Source organism: Bombina bombina, chromosome 2 (assembly GCF_027579735.1).
Source record: "Bombina bombina isolate aBomBom1 chromosome 2, aBomBom1.pri, whole genome shotgun sequence".
Taxonomy (NCBI): Eukaryota; Metazoa; Chordata; class Amphibia; order Anura; family Bombinatoridae; genus Bombina; species Bombina bombina.
The window spans coordinates 752,758,098-752,780,055 of record NC_069500.1 but is presented as its reverse complement, the minus strand read 5'-3'; the positions used below and the strand labels follow the sequence as shown (position 1 = coordinate 752,780,055).

The 21,958-nt window shown below is 39.0% G+C and overlaps 1 non-coding gene across 1 annotated transcript; it reads right to left on the bottom strand.

The window, feature by feature from the left end:
* Window positions 1-16,899: 16,899 nt before the first annotated feature.
* LOC128650697 (small Cajal body-specific RNA 1) lies at window positions 16,900-17,058 on the bottom strand. The gene has a single exon (XR_008400959.1). It is a non-coding gene; the product is annotated as a small Cajal body-specific RNA 1 (non-coding RNA).
* Window positions 17,059-21,958: the final 4,900 nt, after the last annotated feature.

Below are 21,958 nucleotides of genomic sequence, written 5' to 3'. Positions count from 1 at the left end.
GGGGTAGATTAAACACCGTGAGTCCACACCTTGCTCCTTGTTCTGTATGTGGTAGCAGTTATAAAAAATAAAGCAGAATCCGCCAGCCAATTTCGGCTCTTCAAACTTCCAACTTGAGGGACTTCCGGTGGGAGGAGCAACAGGAGAGCAGCAAGAAATGTGAGCTCCGCTAACATCTTCAACAAACCCAACATTTAGCTGCTTCCCCTTATTCCCACGCAACTCCATTGTGGAATCCTGCCTTGGGGACATCACCAAGCACGGATATTGACCTGGCACAAAAGCATGAGGGCGCAGAAACTGCCCTGACCACGGAAGCTGAACCGGAGGAGAACGGACCTGCAGGCGCCATCTTGGCTGCCTTGCGACGACACACATCACATAAGCTGGCGAATACCAAGAAAGAAAAAGGCACCCACATCACACATTAAGCTCCTGCCGTACCTACACATAACCTGATAAGACCCTCAGGAGGAACACAGCTACTGCCTAATACATGTTGCGGGAGTTGGAGACCAAGAGAGGTCCTTGTCACATACAGTGAACACAGAGAAAAGTTTCTGACCATGTCTCCGAGCCACGGCAGGAAGGAGCTACGGACAGGGGGATACACCTACAACGAGGTGAGATGGCTTCTCTTATTTAGCCCAGAATTACGTCAGGATCAGGTACCCACCACTCATACACTACACTCTAGATCTCCCGGGTTCTATAATTGGATAACACACAAGGTCTATCTCTTACACACAAGGGTCCACCATGGCTAACACAAAAGCAAACATAACAACATGGAATGTGGGAGGGATCACCTCCCCTATCAAAAGAAAGTGTATCCTGAAGTTACTTAGGCAAAAGGGAACAGACATTGCAGTATTGACAGAGACACACCTTACTGCTGACGAACACGCCAAGCTAAAACAGGGCTGGGTACAGGAGGTCATTAGCTCATCTTTACCAGGGAGTCGGGCCAGAGGAGTAGCTATTCTGTTTAAGAAAGGACTAGCTTACAAAATAGCACAAAGAGAGGTAGATGCTGAAGGTCGCTATGTGATATTACATCGAGACTTAGGAGACATATCCTTTGCATTAGTGGGAGTGTATGGCCCGATAAGTAAAAAAGAATCCTTTTGGACAAAGCTACATACACAACTTTTGAAGTTCATGCACCTTCCTATAATAATTGGGGGGGATTTCAACATAGCACCACATGTCCCGCTCGATCGGTTCAAAAACCCAGACCATGCTTCGACTAAAGTAACGGTTAACACTAACTCTAACAGGGAGACAAGAACACTCAAGAAGTTCCAGAAGGGGCTCGGTTTAGTGGACATTTGGCGCTTGCGTAACCCAGAGGCAAGGGACTACACCTGTATATCTCCCTCTAAGCACACTCTATCCCGAATAGATTACTTCCTAGTCACCAAAACCCTAGCCACCTATATTACGGAGGTGATAAATGATGTAGTCACTCTCTCAGACCATGCCCCAGTCAAACTCCCGATTAATACTAAAAAAGATTTGCCAAGAGACAATAGATGGTTTTTCCCCAACTACTTGGCTAAAGACCCCAATCTTCTAAATTACCTTATTGGGGAATGGAATGCATATCACACTATCAATAGACAGCACTTATCAAACCCCCTGCTGTTCTGGGAAACAGCAAAGGCAGTGCTGAGAGGGGTGATTTCAAACTACGCCGCAGGTATTCGGAAGAGAGGCAGGGCACGCGAAGAACTTATGTTCAAGCAGTTGATGAACGCACAGAACAAATACCTTAGAACCCCTAACATGGAGAATAGAAATGCCTTTAGACTCCTCAAGGCAACCAGAGATAGTCTACTTCTACAAAACACGCTAAAAGCTAACACTAAATTGCAGGCTAAGTTTTACCGGTTCGGGAACAAGACCAGTAGATCGCTTGCACTTCTGACTAAACTGACTCGACCCCCAAATGTTATACAGGCTATTAGGAAAACAGACAAAATACACACACGTACGGACGAGATACAAAAAATATTCACGGACTATTATACAACACTATACAGCCCACAAGAAATAGAGCACAATAAGGTTCATACATTCCTAGAAACACTACATTTACCTAAACTTACGGAGGAACAATCACAGGTATTAAACGCCCCCGTTTCAGTCACTGAAGTTAGTAGAGCCATACAAGACCTACCGTCGAACAAGACCCCTGGCCCTGATGGTATGCCAGCGGAGTTCTATAAACTATTAAGAGCTGAAATATCAGATACATTAGCACTCCTATATAACTCCATTCTGACAGGACAAACTATACCCAATAACAACTTGACTGAAGCCCAGATTAGCATAAAACTAAAACCAGGGAGGGACCCACTAGCACCAGAGTCTTACCGTCCGATTTCATTATTGAATACGGACTACAAGCTCCTAAAAAATTTTTTAGCAAACCGACTGAGTTCAGTTATGCCATCTTTAATCAACGAAGACCAAACAGGCTTCATACAGGGAAGGTCCTCTGTAAAAAACATTAGAAAGGTCCAACTGGTTCTATCCTATTATTGGAAACACCGAAAAAACCACACTTCACTCCCGGATACTAAAGCATGCATGATTGCCCTTGACGCCGAAAAGGCATTCGATAAAGTAATTTGGGAATACCTTTTTTTAACCTTAAAAAAATTTGGTATAGCAGGCAGCTACCTGCGAGCAGTACAAAGCTTGTATCAAAACCCTATGGCTGCTGTTATTATTAATGGCAGAGTTGCCCCCCCATTTAGACTCTACAGAGGCACGAGACAGGGATGCCCGCTCTCGCCGCTCCTATTCGACTTGGCAATAGAACCCCTCGCCCAAGCAATCTGAGAAACAACTCAGGGACTGAGGATAGGGAGCTCGATCATTCACCTTTCTTTATACGCAGACGACATAATTCTGTTCGTCCCAGAGCCAAGACAGAATCTCCCCAAGGTTCTTACTCTCATTCACAAGTTTGGTACATTCTCTGGTTACCTTCTCAACCAGGACAAGTCAGAATTGATATGGCTAACTTCACAAGGTCTCAGAGACCCCCTAGATTATGATTTTAAGGTAGTTCCTAATGACTTCAAATACCTGGGAATAAAACTGTCCCCGAACCCCCATAGCTGGTATGAGATCAACTATGCCCCCCTCATTAAAAAATTAGTGAGTCAGTTGGAGAGCTGGAGAGGTTTGCCCCTATCACTTTCAGGTAGAATAAACCTCATTAAAATGATTACCTTCCCCAAATTGTTATATGTCTTCCAGATGCTGCCAGCCATGTTAAGAAAAACAGACTTGAAGCTGATAAACACTAAAATACTAACTTTTATATGGGTGGGAAAGAAACATCGAATAAGCTCCCAGAAATTATCCTGCTCAGTGTCATATGGCGGACTTGGTCTGCCGAACCTCATGCTCTACAATTGGACGGCTGTCTCCAAGATAGCAATAGACTGGCTGAGCCAAAAAGACCATTTCACTTTTAAAGACTTAGAGGAAGAATTAGTGGCACCCTACTCATTGTCAGTACTACCACATTTGACTAGGCAGCAGGTTCAACAACATCTCCCACATGCTTCCAATGACTGAACCCTTACGCACATGGAGGGCGCTTTGTAATTGGCTCAAGATTCCACAAACATGTACTAGATACCTACCACTATTAGGAAATCCCAACTTCATAGCAGGTCTCACTACACAGCCTTTCAGGGACTGGCGACAACAGGGATTACTAACTATTCAACACTTTTTAGACGATGCAGATAATGCGATAAAAAGTTTTAGAGTCCTGCAAGCTCAATACTCCCTACCCAACACACACCACTACGCCTACCTTCAGACGAGGCATTACATCACCGGCATAATCCAAAAAGAGGAGACTTTAAAAAAAACACGACCCATTGAGCAGATGGTCTCACTATTTTCACAAGGAATATTCTCAATCTCCCCAATATACAGAATGCTACTAGAGCCCAATAACACACGAACCTTAGAATGTATTGCACAATCATGGACCTCCTCTCTAGAAATACCAATTGACAATAAGACAATCCAGACCATCATAGAAACATTAAGACATAGCACCCTATCACAGGACCTACGGGATTCACACCTACGACTTCTACACAAGACTTACATCACGCCGAAAATGTTTCAGAAGTGGGCACCACATATAGAGAACATCTGCCCCAAATGTCAAAAATATAACCCAGACCTATCCCACCTGACGTGGCGTTGTCCACGATTAGTACGATATTGGCATTCCATAGCCTACTGGTTTAAAAGTAACTATAAAATCCAACTAGACATTAATGATGAGACTATACTACTGCTAAACTTACCTAAGGGTATGAAACATCTTAGAAAAATGATATGTACTGCCATCTTATTGGCAAGGAGACTAGTTTTTGGAACATGGATTTCAGGGTCTATCCCAACTATCACACAACTTAAAAAATCCCTTCTCCATCAGCTTACAGTGGAATTACACGACTCGGTAAGCAACATGACACTCAGAACCCAAACCTTTATGAAAAAGTGGGAGGGCTATATGCAAACTATGCCTACACAATTGCAAACTCAGCTCCTCTATCCACTGAGAAACACAGAGTATATACTTAATGCAAGGTTAAGGGGTGAATGGGATTTAAACTTTGAATGACATCTTTTAAAAAGGGGTAAGTTTGAAATATGATACAGTCTCTTACTATTTCTATTTGTAGCACTGCATATCTCTAAACTATGTGTGAGTGATCTGCTTTCTATCGGAATTTTGGTTAATTGTTTGTTTAGTTTAATAGTTAAGTTGATTGTTTTAAATGGTTTGATATAAAAAAAAAAAAAGGGAAAAAAGATCTCGGAGAGACTTTATGAATGATAATGAAAAATTTCCTTTAAATTCAAGGACTCCACGAAATATACCAAAGCTCCAGATAGTCTGTCTATCCCTGATGTTTGGGGATTCTCTGTATTGATATGGTATGTTTATTTCTTGTATGTAAACCTCTGAGATGATAAATAAAATTATTAAAAAAAAAACAAACAAAAAAAAACTTCCAACTTGAGGGCGGGATAAATCCCGCTGCAGCCCATCAACCCAGGGTACAAGTCCAGGCAAGACGATAATAAGTGGTGGAGTGTTATTCCGGCATTCGGCTGCAGATGCCGAAAAGAAGCATGCTGTTGCTAGCTCCACCCCCTAATGGAAGTCTCTGTAGTTCTGCCACCAGGGCACTACAAACTCCTGCTGAGAGCAGCTCTTATAACAATCCTATTCTAGGTGTTCTCAAGCCCAATGGACAATGGCGTTTGTGTGCTGACTTAAGACAGCTAAACAAACCAGTGTACATGTCTGGTTGGCCTGTGACATATTGACCAGTGCCTAGCGCAGATGAAGGGATCCAAAATATTCACTGCCATTGATTGTGCACAGGGATATTGGACCATAAAGGTACATGAGGAGGACCAGTATAAGCTGGCATTCTCATTCCAAAAGGTTGAGTATGCATTTCAGAGACCTCCTTTTGGATACATAAATTCTGGACATGAATTTGCTGTATTCATGCATAAGGCTATGCCTGATGCACTGGAAAGGGGGGCCTTATCTTATGTTGATGATGTTTTAATCAAAAGCACAGACTTTGAAAAACACATCGCCTAAAAGGGCAGGTGTCAAATTATCCCTACAAAAAGCTCAATGGTGCCGCACTCGTGTAAACTTCTTGGGACATGAAGTTACTTCTGAAGGGCTAAATCCTCAGAAGAAAAAGGTGGAAGCTATAGTAAATTCTAAAAACCCAACTAACTTAAAGGAATTGAGATCATTCCTGGGTATGACAAATTATTCTTGCAAATTCATTGATAATTATGCAGAATTAGCTAAACCACTACTACTTCTTCAAAAGAAGGATGGGAAATGGCACTGGAGTGAGACTCAAGAGACAGCCATCAGAGAGCTGAAGAGGAAACTCACTCAAGCACCTTGCTTAGCGTACCCTGAAGGTGGTAAACCTTTCTTCTTAGAAACAGGTTACACAGATATAAGCATGAGTGCTGTCTTATACCAAAAGCATGATAATTTAAACAAAGTCATTGCTTATGCGAGCAAAACTTTATCCCCAGTAGAAATAAAATTTAGCGATTGCGAAAAAGCCCTCTTATCTACTGTATGGGCTTTACAAAATTTCCGCAGCTATATACAGGGCGAGAAAATTATTGTAGAAATGGCCCACCAGCCTTTGCTATATTTGCAAAGTGAGAGAATAAGAGATGGGAATTTGTCTAATAGCCACATAACAGCGTGGACTCTTTCCTCACAAGGCTGGCCTTTAGAAATTCGCTATAAGCAGAATAAAAAAAATCCAGTCACACAGGGGCTTGCTGAGCTCCACGACTGTACTGCTAAGGATCCTGGGGAAGAATTATCAGAAGATGATTTCCTGGAGGAACAATTTCTTTCCCCATATAAAATGTACAATGAGGACCATTGTCAAACATTACCTTGGGTATATGTTGATGGTTGTTCTTACCATGCCACTATTGAAAATGAGCACAGACTAGTCGATGGCATTGGTATAACTTGGGCAAATGGATTCCCAAATATATCTATAGGTTTCAACATTGGACCAAGATCCAGTCAAGTTGCAGAACTCACTGCTGTTCTAAAAACCACTGAAATGGCTATTGAACATGGTATTCATGAATTTGTAATCATTACTGACTCAAATTATGTGCGCAACAGTTTTGTTGAATACCTGCCAACTTGGAAAAGAAATGGCATGCAGAAAAGCAATAACAAACCAGTCAAGCATGGCAAGTTGTTCTGCAAGATTGATAATCTGGTGGTATCCAATGATTTAACCATACACTGGAAAAAGACCAAGGGTCATTCCAGGGTTCTAGGTCCTGATAAGGAAGGCAATGACCTTGCAGATTCATTAGCCAAACAAGGAGCCATAACTGGAGAACTCCTTAATATTGACCACTTAATGGGTGCAATTCAGGTAGAAGCCATTACCAGAAACCAGGCAAAACAACAGAGTGAGCCTAACCTGGTACAATGGAGTCAGGATTATCCTAGTGAGGACCTGATCACTAGTCAAAAAGAAGACCCCATTGTAGGCATCTTCTATAAACACATAGAAGATCCTGAAAACAACCCCATCTCAAAAGATGATTGTATTGGCAAAGAAGATCTTATAATCTTAATGAAATCCAGATCACAAATCAAGTTACAGGATGGTTTGTTAATTAGAACCTCCAAAATGGGCATCCAGCAATGGGTAGTACCCACCAAGTTCAGAGGTCTAATGCTTCAACATGCCCATGATGCTCCCACATCTGGTCATTGTGGTGCCAAACTCACGTATGAAATATTGCGTGACTACACTTTTTGGCCACACATGTTGAAAGATGTTCAAATTTACTATCAAGGTTATCTAATCTGTCCACAGTTCCAATCCACTGCGCCAACGCAAAGAGCGCCATTGCAGAAAAGGGGGATGGTAATGCCATGGTCAGATATACAAATTGATTTTATTGGTCCAGTAACAAGGTCATCACGAGGTAACAAATACTTGTTAACAGTAAATGCCTGTTCACTTAATGGGTAGAGTGCATCAGTGCACCTAACAATAGTGCTGAAACATGCGCAACATTGCTCACCAACCACGTGTTTTCCAGATTTGGTTTGCTCCAAAGAATCGAATCAGATTGGGGAACCCCCTTCACTAGCGAAGTGATGACCAAAATGTGGAAAATACTAGGGGTTAAAAGAAAGCTACATATTGCATATAGAGCTGCCTCAAGTGGTGGAGTAGAGCGTTACAACCAGTCCATTGTTAAAATCCTCAAAAAGTTTGCGAGTGAAACGGGTAAAGACTGGGATGTAAAACTACCTCTAGTCTTAATGGCATTAAGAGCACCTCCAAGTAGTGCTACCAAGATTTCATCTTTTGAACTGATGACTGGTAGAAGAATGAACTTGATAAACGCTGCCAATACGCATCAATATGTGGAGAACCTACGAAAGCACCTGCAATATGCCTTTGCATTCGCTCAAAGAAACTTGGAGAAAGCCGCAACTGCCACTAAAACCTATTATGATCTCAAGACGTCCAAAAAGAAATATGAAATAAATGATAAAGTTTATCTTTATAATTTTGGAAGAGATCAGGTTAGGGAGAAGAAATTTCTCTCATCATGGAAAGGTCCTTTTGTCATTGCTGACAAAATATCTCCAGTGGCCTATAAAATACGGATCCCCAAAAATGAAAGTTTCATAGATAAATGGGTCCATATCAATCAGCTGCGAGCGTGCCATCCTAGGTCCCAACTACAAGTCATAGAGGGAGAATGAAGTGTCATATCCCCAAATGCACTAAATACATACTGTAATTTAAAGATGCCTAGCTGATAAGCATAAGGGCTCAAAAATAACGGAATCTCTCCATAGAAGACTGTCTATGATGCATATGGTAAATACCCTCACCAAGTACCACTGACTTTAAGCCAATTCAAATACATGTGTCCTACATCTATTTGAAGTTGGAAGGGGGATATATATCAGGTTATATGAATATTATAGATGAAAAAAAAAATATATATATATATATATATATATATATAAATAAAAAACCATCCACTGTACCGTGTTACCCGCCTAGGGACAACTGCCTGGGTGCAGGAATGAATTAGATAACTCCTTGCAAATAAATGCACTCACAGGTCTTTCTTAGGGTGAAAAAACAAAGCTTTCTTTAATGAAACGTTTTCAGGGATTTCCTCCCCTTCATCAGCATAACCTGCTGATGAAGGGGAGGAAATCCCTGAAAACGTTTCATTAAAGAAAGCTTTGTTTTTTCACCCTAAGAAAGACCCGTGAGTGCATTTATTTGCAAGGAGTTATATATATATTTGGTGAGACCACAGAATTAATTAAATATGAGGCTATTTACAACAATGCTATTTCACTGTAAATCACACCCCCCCCCCTGCCAAATGGTTTTGGCTGGGTGAAGACATGTTTATCCTAATTAAAAGATAACATCGTTTTTGAAGCTCACAGCTTTGTAGGGGGTAGCAAACAGGGAATGGATAAAGACAATATTCTGAGCATAAAATAGATAAGCTGGTCAAAATCCCATGGTAATTAGCACAGGCTTGTAAAATGACCCCTACTGTGTAACTGCTGACACTTGAATATACGTAATACAGACATACGTCTGGGGGAGGATAACACACAGCAAAAGCACATGGCTTGCATTATAATTTCAAATTTCACTGTTTACAATAACTTGTACTTAGATTTCAGTAAAACATACTTCAGACAAAAAGCATAAAATGTCTTAGCCTCTGTGTTTTTTTTAAGCATATGAATATGATATTTGTGGACCTAAAAAGCTTTTTATTTCATATCTGCATAGACAAGATTCATGCATTCAAGATTTATTAGAAATATGAAATATATTATATTCATGTTGGGATGCAGTGCAGTACTGAATATGAAATACGCTATGTTTTTTTTTATAAATGCCAGGATACTGAAGACTATTTTAAATGGATTTTAAGCTAATCAGTTAGCAGTATAAATTACTCTGATGTAATATGATATTAAAAAGAATACTGATGTTTCATATTAAAATAATCAGAAGGAATAATGTGACATAGTACAATACATTTGAACATGTAAATTACTAATGTAAAGAAATCCAAAATCCGGTGTTGCGATGCAAGAATTACAACCAAAAGACAATTGGTTGTTAACAAAGATGCATTTTTCCCTAGCAACCATATATCCCAGGTTGTCCAATCAGAAGGGACAAGGATCCGTAAGGGCCGATCCAATTCGTCAGTGATGGTACAAAACAAAAAGGGGTGGGGGAATATCACCTGATAAAAAACCCAAGTATAGAAAAGGCTGGAGGCTGTCTGTGTGCAAGGACTGTGACTGATAAAAACTTGGCTGCGTTACATACAGTTACAAAAGACATAATAGCTACCTTCTTTTCCACGTGCAAAAACTAAATTTTGGCATTCTGAGGTGAATTGGATAAACAAAGAAGTTTTTGGGAGATTGAACTACAATTTGGTTCAAACTGGTGATGTATGGTTGTTCTAATTCTTTAATATTTTATACAAAGGTAATTGGTAAGACCATAGTCAAATTGTAAGTAGTAGATTAAAGAGAGCAGTTTGTATTTTAGCTTATATTCATAGCCTGTATATTTTAAACTAATCCTAAATTTTAAGTTGTTTATCTTTGCAAAATATAGATATGTATATATATATATATATCTTAGAATTTGTTTTAATTATAAGTAACTAAGAATTTATTTCAGTTTAAATGGACATTTAAAGTAACTGTTTACAATAAGAATATATGTACTTTTAGTGTCTTAATTAGAATTGTATTAGAATCAATTGTAGCTAAATAGCTGAGTGCATTGCTTGAATGTTAGTGGCTGAATATATTGGAATCTCATTGTGTTAATTGAATGAAATTCAATTGTGAATAAGGCTAATTTTAAAGGTAAACTTTTATGAACTTTGCATAGCATATTTTAATAGTTTTAAACGTGTATAGTATTGACTCATACTGTGGTTCCTACAAATATATTTCAATGTGTTTATAGATATTAACTAATAAAAAGAATTCAGGAATTTATATTAATTTTATTGTCTTAGTATATGCATATTTGATTGTGGGTTTATTTTAAAGAATAATTATTAAATATATTGTGTTATACCCGGCCATATACTGACACTTATTAGATCTCCTTCTTGAGGGAGTATATAAGTTCTGCTTAAGAATCATAAAATCCAAATAGGACGGGAGATCCCTCCCCTTAAAAGGCTATGCACCAACCATGGAATCAAAATGTTCTCATTGTGCGATGGGTGCCGGGTCAATGACTCCAAAAGTCATCTGCAACTTCCCTCTCTCTGCCAAAAGGCAAACTCAAGAGAGGAAAAAACTTGTCCAGAAAAAAAAAAAAAAAAGAAAACCTAGCTCCGGCCTCTGGAACCCCTGGTTCCAATATGATCCAGCACCAAGCTCCCATCCAAGATAGTAACTAAAACAGGTCCTGTCTGTCATATAGGAGAAATGGACCTGCTCTGCCTGGACCAAAACAGCTAGAAATAACTCCTTCTCTCGTGTAGAAAGAAAGAGCAGACTTAACTAGAACCCAAAACAGGTCCTACCTGTCATCTAGGACACAACATATCTGCCAGAACATCCAAGGCTCAACAGAAAATTCTTAAATTGCAGCAATGCTAGAAAAATTTAGAATAACTTAAAAAATGAAAAATAAGCTCCCCCCTAACAGAGACCTAGAAGTTTCCACCGGAAGTCTCCAACAATCACGACCATCAAAGTCGTTAGTACAAAAAGACCCATTGATGAAACGTCTTCCTAAAAAGACGTTCTACAACAACCCAGAGCTCTAAAAACAAAAAACTATCCAAAACGGAATAGCATAAGAAAATCGGCAAGCGCACAAAAGTGATGGCCAATGGAGTGTGCAAACAAGAACAGGTCCAGCCTGTCATATGACACAAACCCCCCCATAAAAATATATCTGGACGATAAGGAATAGGATCTCAATCCCTCTCCACTCGTCTAGTCAAGATCGCTATCTGATTTAGAGGACTGAGAATTAACGGACGGATCAGTACTGGGAGCCTCTAGCATCGCCAAAACCTCTCTCAGAAGTAAACGCTGGCGTGCCATTCTAAATCTAAATGCTAAATACTCTTCAGTCAGAGGAATCAACTCAGCAAACTCCGACCCTGGAGGTCCTACCTCTGAAACCTCAGAGGGAACCGCATCCCCAAATGACTGATCAGATACAATCCTCATTTTACACAACGGTCCTTGGGCCGGAGTGCATGGATTAACCCTTCGCTTGCATGTAGCAGGGAGAGGCAAAATCGCTAAGGCTGTAGAGATGGCTATATGGAACTGCACAGTAACCTCTGGTGGAAAAAAGTCCCCTTCAGCCGAAGGAGCAGCGGTACTCAGGGAAACTGCATGCGTAAGAACAGAAGATTCTAGGGAACATACCTCACGGAACGAGGAATATTCAGAGGCGGATGGCTCACCCTATTGTGGCATATGGAACATAATTGAGAGGGCTGCGTTACCCGGACCTCCTCACAATATACACAGGCATCAAATTCTGTATCAGAGAGATCCCCCTCTAAAAAAAAATCAGAATCCTCCACAAATTCATCTAATTTAAATTATAGAAAGAACAACTGGCACCTTCTACCCCCAATGGCTGGGGTACTCACCACCTCCTATGACCCAGACAGGTAGAGAAGATATTGCTCTCAGTTGCTCATGGTCAGGAATCAGAAATGGAAAAAAACGTGACCACTCCCGGTCACATGGTGCATCATGCAGGACCACCCCTGCTAAGGAAAAAGTGCACCAGCTTAATAAATCTACGCAGCTCTCAAAATGAAAAATAACCTGTACGTTCTGTATCAGCCTATGAGCCCAAACATCTCTTACACAAAAGCAGTCGAAATCACATAACAATTATGATTAAAAAAAACCCACTGTTCAATAATCCCCCTCAGGAGATATTAACCCTTGAACCCATAAAGATAAAGGAGTCCCACTGTGACCCTGTCTTCTATCATTAACATGTGTGTAAAAAATGAAACAATCTTACCGGAATCTATGCCGTGGAACATTAACACGGTCCTTCAAGTTTGACAGATGGTAGTAGCTCTTCTGACATGGACTTGAGTGAACAAAGCAGGCAGCGAAACTCGTCAATGCTGTTTGCTTAAGGAACTGTTAATATGAGTCTGGATGGTTTTCGCAGAAAGACTCTTCCTGCATCTCCAGACTTTAATTTTCATCAGTGCTCTCACTGAGAGGCTGACAAGACTACTTAAAACTCCAGTCCCATCTCGAAGGGCAAGTACTCTTCCTAAGGAACTACTCCGAAATCTTCTCTGCCAACCTCCTGTGACAAAAGGCAAAGAATTACTAGGGGGGTGAGGAAAGTGGGGGAGGTATTTAAGACTTTGGCTGGGGTGTCTTTGCCTTCTCCTGGTGGCCAGGTTCTGTATTGCCACAAGTAATGAATGCAGCTGTGGACTCTCCCTGTATTAAGAAGAAAAAGGTTTTTTATTGAGGTAATAATCAAGATAACAATCAGGAACATAGAAATACAATATCACATTGTACATTATCATTGAGATAAAGAAAGTTATAAGCATTGGGTATCTGAGGACAACGTCGCAAATGAACCAAAAATCTTCAATAATACAATAAGTGTTAAGGTAGAGCTAAGATTTGTTATACATACAATGTGTCGAAGAAGCAGCTTGATGTGAAAGTTCTTTGAATTAGGGCATGAAACCTCATGTTTTCTATGAAGCAAATTGTGGAGGTTGATGAATAGTTATAAGGGTATACATATCTGGGAATCCCACTTTCAGATGATTTGCTGTTTGAAAGGGATGAATAATGGGGTTAAATGGTAATATAGAAGGGAGAAAAAAAAAGAAAAAAAGGAGGGAATAACTGAAGGTTATTATACCGGCGTGTGAACTCTAATCCAGGAACTTTTCTAACCAAAGAGACCAGTTCTCATAATAAAAATCTACTTTGTCTAAAACTTTGTGGGAGTGTAGCTCCATTTGTCTGATATATTGTATAATGGGAAAAAATTGTGAGATGGGTGGTGGATCTTTGTTTTTCCAAGCTCTCGCTATTGCCAACTTAGTGGCCATAAAGAGGTAGATCGTTGATGCTTCTTTAGCTGGGTTTAAATTTGGTATGTACATATGGAGCAAGCAAACCTCTGGGAGAAAAGGGGGAGCGATACTGAGTTGATTGAGAATTGTATATAGTTTTTGCCAGATAGGCTGTATTTTGGGCAAGACCACCACACATGCAGAGTCGTGCCCGAATGGCCACATCGTCACCTGCACATGGGAGAGTGTGTACCATATATTTTATGGAGTGTATGGGGAACTAAGTTCCATCTAACTAAAATTTTGTAGTGTAGTTCCCATAGTGTGGTGCAATGTAGTTCGTCTGTGCCAGGGGTCAGCCGCAAAAAAATATCTCTCTTTCCCATGCATTGTTTTGGGATATTTTATGGTGCATATGGGGTTCAAGAAGTAGGATATAGTGAATGAAAAGGGCATGCTTGAGACTAAGGGCTTGGGTCCACTTACTTTCCCATTTTGATAGTGCCCCGAAGGTTATGTTTGGGGTATCCACACAATCTCAGCCAAGAACTAAGGTGATATGCTTCAAATTGTATGCAGGGAGGTATTTGACATTTTGTGCATAACTGAGAGTGACGCATCCAAGTGTCATGGTCATAAAAGTCTGTAACCGATGAAATTGGAAGGTTACGCCAAAAATCTATGTGGGAATCTGGTAAGCAGAAGAGAGTGCTGGCTAGTGTAAGGGCAGGGGAGGGATGAGGAGCGATTTCTGGGTCATGTCTTATTTGGTCCCAAAACTGGAAGGCATTATGTAATATAGGGTGTGTTTTCCCCAATTCTTTCCTATGGTGTGGGGGGGATCCAGAGAAGATCAGAGAGATACTGAGGCCTCAATTTCATGCCAACGGGGAGGTTGCTCTAAGGTATTCCAACTCAATAGGACAGATATATTTTTAAGGAACACAACGTTTTTGAGATTATAGGAAAGTCTGACTCAGCGAGACAAGGAGTTCCATATGATACAGTGGGTGCAGTTCTAGAAAAAGTCTTGTAGACAAGAGTATGAGAAAGTAATGAGAGATGAGGAGAGAAGTAGGTCTTGGGCAGAGCGGAGGGGGCAATTTGAGGAGTATTTGCAAACAAGGGCAGAGATATAGGAGGGTGTAGTGTTGGTGAGGACTTTGTAACTTAGGGTCAAAGATTTTAATTTTATTCCTGAGGCTATGGAGCAATGCATAAGGAAAATGAGCCTGGCAGAGACATTCATGATGGATTGCAGTGGGGACAGGTGGTAGCTTGGGCGGTATTTATATTTTGTATGCACAAGTGAACTTGCAATATTTTTTTATTTTAGCACCCAACTTGCAATACGGATTATTGCTGTAAAAGAACTTTGAAGTTGCGGTCACATTTGTGCTACAGCGATAACGAAGTCCACTTGTAACCTAGTCCATCTACCTGCTGGGTCGCTTGTGATAGAATTACTTGCTGTAATGAATTAGAGCATTTACTTTTTTTTCTCCCTAAAATGCTCCTTTAATCTATAACTACATTAAATATGCAGTGCACACACTTTGCATTATATGCTTTGTTTCATGCTTACTAGCCCTGTATTTATATCAGATTTAGTAAATTTCATAAGTGTATACAGTTCCGATAAATTAATTAACAGTAACTAATTTCCAATGTGCCTTTTTAACTAAAAATTTGATTATATTCTAATTTTTTATGAGGCTTTTTTTCAACATAAGTGTAAGTATAGTATAATATGGCCCCTGGCTAATTACTAGTGACTTGTCTTCCATACAAAAAGCCCCTGCGCTACAATTAGCTTGTTATTATACCACACAATATGAGATTATATCACTCTACATGCTATTACTTCTTTATCTCTACTGTAAATCTGTAAAAAACAAACAAAAAAACATGAAATTAGTTGACCAAGCAAACTTGGCAGGGACATTTTGCATTGTTATTGTGGTCCAAGCATCACATAGCAGAATATCCAACTGCATTGTGTGCACATCTTCATGTCAATCATTATAGGCACAATCCAAGATTACAATCAAAGTGTAAATCCTTTTGCCCAAAAATAAATAAATAACAAAAACAATGTACAGGTGACATCTTGAATGGTTAACTAAGAGGAAAATCAGTTACCTTAAAGAGACACCAGATTTTTTTATTGCTTTAAAATATAGATAATCCCTTTATTAAAAACATTCCCCGTTTTGCTTAACCAACACAGTTATATTAATATACTTTTTACCTCTGTGATTACCTTGTATCTAAACATCTTCTGACAGCCCCCTGATCACATGACTTTTTATTTATTATCTATTGACTTGCATTTTAGCCAATTAGTGCTGCTTTGTGCTAACTCTTAAATAACTCCATGGATGTGAGCACAATGTTATCTATATGGCCCATATGAACTATCAGTCTTTTGTTGTGAAAAGCAAATTAAAATCATGTGATACTAGGCTGTCTGTAGTGGCTTAGAAACAGGCAGAAATGTAGAGGTTTAAATGTTATAAAGTATGTTGGTTGTGCAAAGCCGGGGAATGGGTAGTAAAGGCATTATCTATCTTTTTAAACAATAACAATTTTGGTGTAGACTGTCCCTTTAATTTCATAAAAGCTTGAAACTGTTTCTTTTATGAGTTAGCCATTAAAGTGACGTTTAATGCATCTTGCTTTTGTGTATAAATTGTGCTTGTGTCCAAACACAAATTCTGTATACTACAGTTTAAAAATTGCCTAAACCAGCTCTTTGATTTGCAGCATTTGCAAGTTACAGATTTAGTTTTTTGGCTTCTCCAGGGATCGTGGCACAAGCACAATTATTTATTTTTACACAAAAGCAAGAGGTGTTTAATGTCCTTTTAAATGTGCCACATAGGCCTCAATTTATGCAAGCGTCACTGAAAAATATATAACAACAGCGTTTGGAGAGGGAGCAAAGGAGAATTGCAAGGAGGGAAGAGGTCATTGTGTTACCCCATATGCTTCCCTTCCTTGAGAACTTGCTGAATGTAGCAAACCTATATGAATGAAGATGGGGAGCAGAGACTATTTTAATGTGCCTCTAAGCTCATACTCACAGTTACAGTTTACACCTAGGCACTAAATTCATGATCATAAACAAAAATATGGCCTCATAAATATATTGTGATACACTCTAAAAAATGTTTATATATATATATATTTATAGTATAAAGTAGATCCGCACTCACTGGACTTTGAAGAAACAAAACGTGGTTTATTGTTGTGACGTTTCGGAGATCAAACCGTCCCCTTCATCAGCTTTAGTCTGATGAAGGGGACGGTTTGATCTCCAAAACGTCACAACAATAAACCACGTTTTGTTTTTTCAAAGTCCAGTGAGTGCGGATCTACTTTATACTATAAATAACCACTGTTCCTGTCACCCTGGCCGTTTACTGAGGAGGTGGTGAGAGTGCTTATCCCACAACTATCATTATATATATATATATATATATATATATATATACACACACACATCCTGATATAAACAATGTAAATTGTAAAATATGCTATGAAGTGCACAATTTAACTGCTCTTAAGGACCATCTATGATGAGTCTACCTTAAAGGGATATTATAGCGTTAAAATTACATGCACTTATACGTTAGAGAACGTAATTTTAACGCTAGCGACGCTGTAATGCTATGTGATAACCCTGCAAAGGGGTAAATCGCATAGTTAAAGTCCAGGACCAGCAGTGATCCAATTAGCAGCGCTAGTCCTGGAGTTGGGTAAAGTATAACTATGGGAGGAGAGGAAAGTGTGCAAGAGATGGGGCTGAGAAGGAGGAATAACTTGAACTGGAAATATGCTTAAGAAAGAGGAGAAAGAGACTGAGTGTAGGAGAGTCAATAGTTTGCATAGGGAGGACCAAAACAAATTTGTATGAGCAGTAGGAAGGGAGGAAGGGGGGGGGGTTGAAGGGGCAGATACTCTTGGGTAAGGGAAATGAGTGACAGCTGTGGTTTATAGAGGAATAAGATATGAAGTATGGCTTGAGCCATACTTCTTGAGCAGAACAAGTTTTCAATTGCAAATACTGTGTGTGTATGTATATATAATTTATTTGTAGAGCGCCAACAGATATATATATATATATAAATATATATATATATATATATATATATATATATATATATATATATATATATATATATATATATAAATAAAATAACATAACATAGAATACTCGGGCACTCCTTAGGGTAAAACGTAGAAATTTATTCAAGTGTACTTGTAATAAAAACAGGCAAAGTCAATGGCCGTATGAAGTCTCTAGCTCAGAGACAAGGTTCCCACACGATGACACAGCACATACACAGTAAATGAGGACTGCTGGAATCCTGTGCAGCAGACATGTTTCGTGCTCAAACAGCACTTGTTCACATGCATCGTGTGGAAACCTTGTCTCTGAGCTAGAGACTTCATACGGCCATTGACTTTGCCTGTTTTTATTACAAATACACTTGAATAAATTTCTACATTTTACCCTAAGGAGTGCCCGAGTATTCTATGTTATTTGGTGTGCATTTGGCACTGTGGACGAGCGGTGCAGTCTGTGGAGCATTCCTAGTGAAGACGTCTGACGTCAGCCCCCAAGCTCCAGTGTGCCGTAGAAGCGTGCAGGGTAAGGCAGAGCGGGACGCTACAAACCTTGTTGTGTGTGTGTGTGTGTATATATATATATATATATATATATATATATATATATATATATATATATATATATATATATATATATAGATATATATACACACACACTTGACTTGTAACAAACATTTGTACACATCAGTAATGCTAAAGGAAAAACTTCTACACTTGCCTGTCTAAACACGCAGATCTGCCCTCACCCTTCTCACTTGTAGCTATGCTTTTTTTCTCCCCCCTCCCAACCTTCTGTTCATCTTTCTGCAGATTTTGTACATCACTCTTTGCCTCCATTTCTGTTATCAGTTAAAGCCAAATAGGGACATATATGTAGCAGGGTTTGCATTGAGAAGTCAGCAGAGTGCATTTCGCGTTTTGAGTATTAGAAAATCCTCAATTTTCAGAGCTAGATTGCATGAAAAGGGGCAAAATAAATAATGAAAGTATATGCACGCATTTAATAGTTATATATTATATAGTATACAATTTACAAGCAGAAAGCAAATTAAAAATAGAATTTTCTCGTTTCACTTAACGCTTCCTCAGACCCCTCTTAGGGAAAAAAAAAATCTATTGTTAATTTGCTCTCTGCTTGTAATTTGTATACTATACACAAGGTCAACATTAACATTTAGGAGCCAGGCATACTCTTCTATGTGACACACACATATAACTACATACACTACATTATTTTTAAGAATTTTGACTTGTAACAAACATTTGTACACATCACTAATGCTAAAGGAAAAACCTCTACACTTGCCTGTCTAAACACGCAGATCTGCCCTCACCCTTCTCACTTGTAGCTATGCTTTTCTCTCCCCCCTCCCAACCTTCTGTTCATCTTTCTGCAGATTTTGTGCCTCCATTTCTGTCCCCATCTACTACTATGCCCTCCTGCTCTGTAGATCTCCCCTCTCCACATTCCTCACTTTCTCTCCTTCCTCCCTCTCACGCTGCCTTCCCCCTCATGCTCCCTGTTCCCCAGGCTCTCTGCCAGGGAGCGGATGCTTTTAGGCTGAGTAACATCCTCTCCGGCACAGTTCTCTTCCCGTCTCCAGAAACAGAAAGGAGGCACGTAGGGGGTCACTATCTTTTGCTCCGTGCACAGGATGTCTGTCCAACCCTGAGCAAGATGTCATTGGTCCCACCCTGCTAGAATAACTTTTATAGAAGATCATGCTCCACTTGTGCTCACTAGAAATGGACATTTATAGACAGCTTTCTAAACTGTGTACATACAGCAGTACACAAAATGAGATACAAAGCTGATCAATAGGTTAAATGGAAAATATGCATGGCTCTGACTGTATAGCAATATATTTTAAAAGATATTAAAGGGATATGAAACCCCAGAATTTTCTTTCATGATTTAGGTAAAACATACCATTGTAAACAGGTTTCCAGTTTACTTCTATTAGCAGATTGGCTTCATTCTTTTGGCATCATTTGTTGAAGGAGCAGTAATGCACTACTGGTTTGTAACTGAACACATGGGTGAGCCAATGACAATCAGTATATATATGCAGTCACCAATCAGAAGCTAGAACCTAAGTTCTCTGCTGCTCCTCACCTTTTCTAAATAATCCTTTCAGCAAAGGATAACAAGAGAAGGAAGCAAATTAAATAATAGAAGTAAATTGGAAAATTGTTTAAAATTGCATGCTCTTTCAAAATCACGAAAGAAGATTTGAGAGTTTCATGTCCCTTTAAGTTCAAAAGGGAAATATTTTTTTCCACAGAAAGAAAATCCTTTTTTAAAAAAAAAAAAAAAAACAACATACTAATTTGTAACACAATTACATTTTGGGTAAAGGTAGTAGATACACAGAATAATCTTCCAGCATAAGAAGCAGGGATATAAACAAATTAACTCCTTCTGTGTTAAACCTTTTTTACACCGCTGTGCTAAAACGATTTTGAGCTTTTTTTGCTGCTTACATTTAAACACTATTGTAAGTAATATTTCAGTGAGTGACCCACACAAATTATAGATACATATTCTGCAGGCCCAGCATATACAGGATATTCAAATATTATATTTATATTTCATTGCAGGTAAGATGGCTGCAACAAAAATGAGTATATACGATTTGTTTATTTATTTGTTTGTGTTGCTACTAGGATCACCTTGCTAAATTGTTATCAATGGTCTTTAAAGTTGCACAAGAGGTCCAAACAGGCTTTTCGAGGTTGTAATGAAAACGAGAGGTCCCCGTTGTGGGTGCCGCCCACTAGGCCACCAAAGATCCCCGGACTGTAGTGTGGGAAATCACCAAAAACAGCTTCTGATTGTCGTTCCCCACTGCATGATGAGAATGGCTCGTAATTTGCACACAGGCTACAATGCGCGTTACGAGAATGCCTCATTATACGCATCAAACCCGTTAATGGGACATAAAAGTGCAAAAAGAAAAAAAACTCTACTGTTATATGGAAGACAATAATATCAGGGGGGGGGAAATCCACAGAATCAGAAGTATAAAAGTTATGCATATTAGCACAAATGTATTAAGCCAGCTGATTAAGTACAAACTAAAACTTAGCTTTTATTTGCACTAATTAAACAAGACAGCTATTCTCAATGTATTTTCTGACTCTATAGGTTAAAAACACTACACTGCTGTAAGATAAAACAAAGACTCAAACTTAGTATTATATCATTAAATATATCAAATTTTAAGCTACAAGAATCAAAAGTAAAATATCCGGCGATAGCACGATAGAAGTATTATAATATATATTATTTTTTATCATATATCGCTTTGTAATGCAAGTTTCTTATAGCTGGATTAGTATTGCCAATATTACATTATCAGAAGGACCCTTTGACCCTCCCCATCAATGCTTCCCTTATTTCTCCATTTTATAGTTATAGCTTAAATAAATATTATTTAATAGTTATATATCATATAAGGGCCTGATAAACCCAGGAGCCAGGGACCCACTGGCTCCTAAATGTCTGGATTATTCTCCATATCTATATACAAATACAACTGTTTGGCTCCTAAAAGTATGCCTGGGCTGGCTCCTAAATGTTAATGTCGACCCTGTGTATAGTACACAAATTACAAGCAGAGAGCAAATTAAAAATAGATTTTTTTCCCTAAGAGGGGTCTGAGGAAGCGTTAAGTGAAACGAGACCGTGTTAGGGGGAAATTCTATTTTTAATTTGCTTTCTGCTTGTAATTTGTATACTATATAATATAAAACTATTAAATGTGTGCATATACTTTTATTATTTATTTTGCCCCTTTTCATGCAATCTAGCTCTGAAAATGGAGGATTTTCTAATACTCAAAACGTGTAATGCACTCTGCTGACTTCTCAATGCAAACCCTGCTACATATATGTCCCTAATTGGCTTTAACTGATAACAACTATAATGTACTCTACACTAACTATGACAGTGATAAGCCTTGTTTTCTGTAGACTAAAGCCCAGATAGGCTCCTTCAAATAAGGCAAAAGGCGGGGTGGAGTTTGGCTACTGAAAAACAATTGCATTAAAAAGGATGTTCATTTGTTAATGTTTTGTTAAAAAACAAACAAAAAAA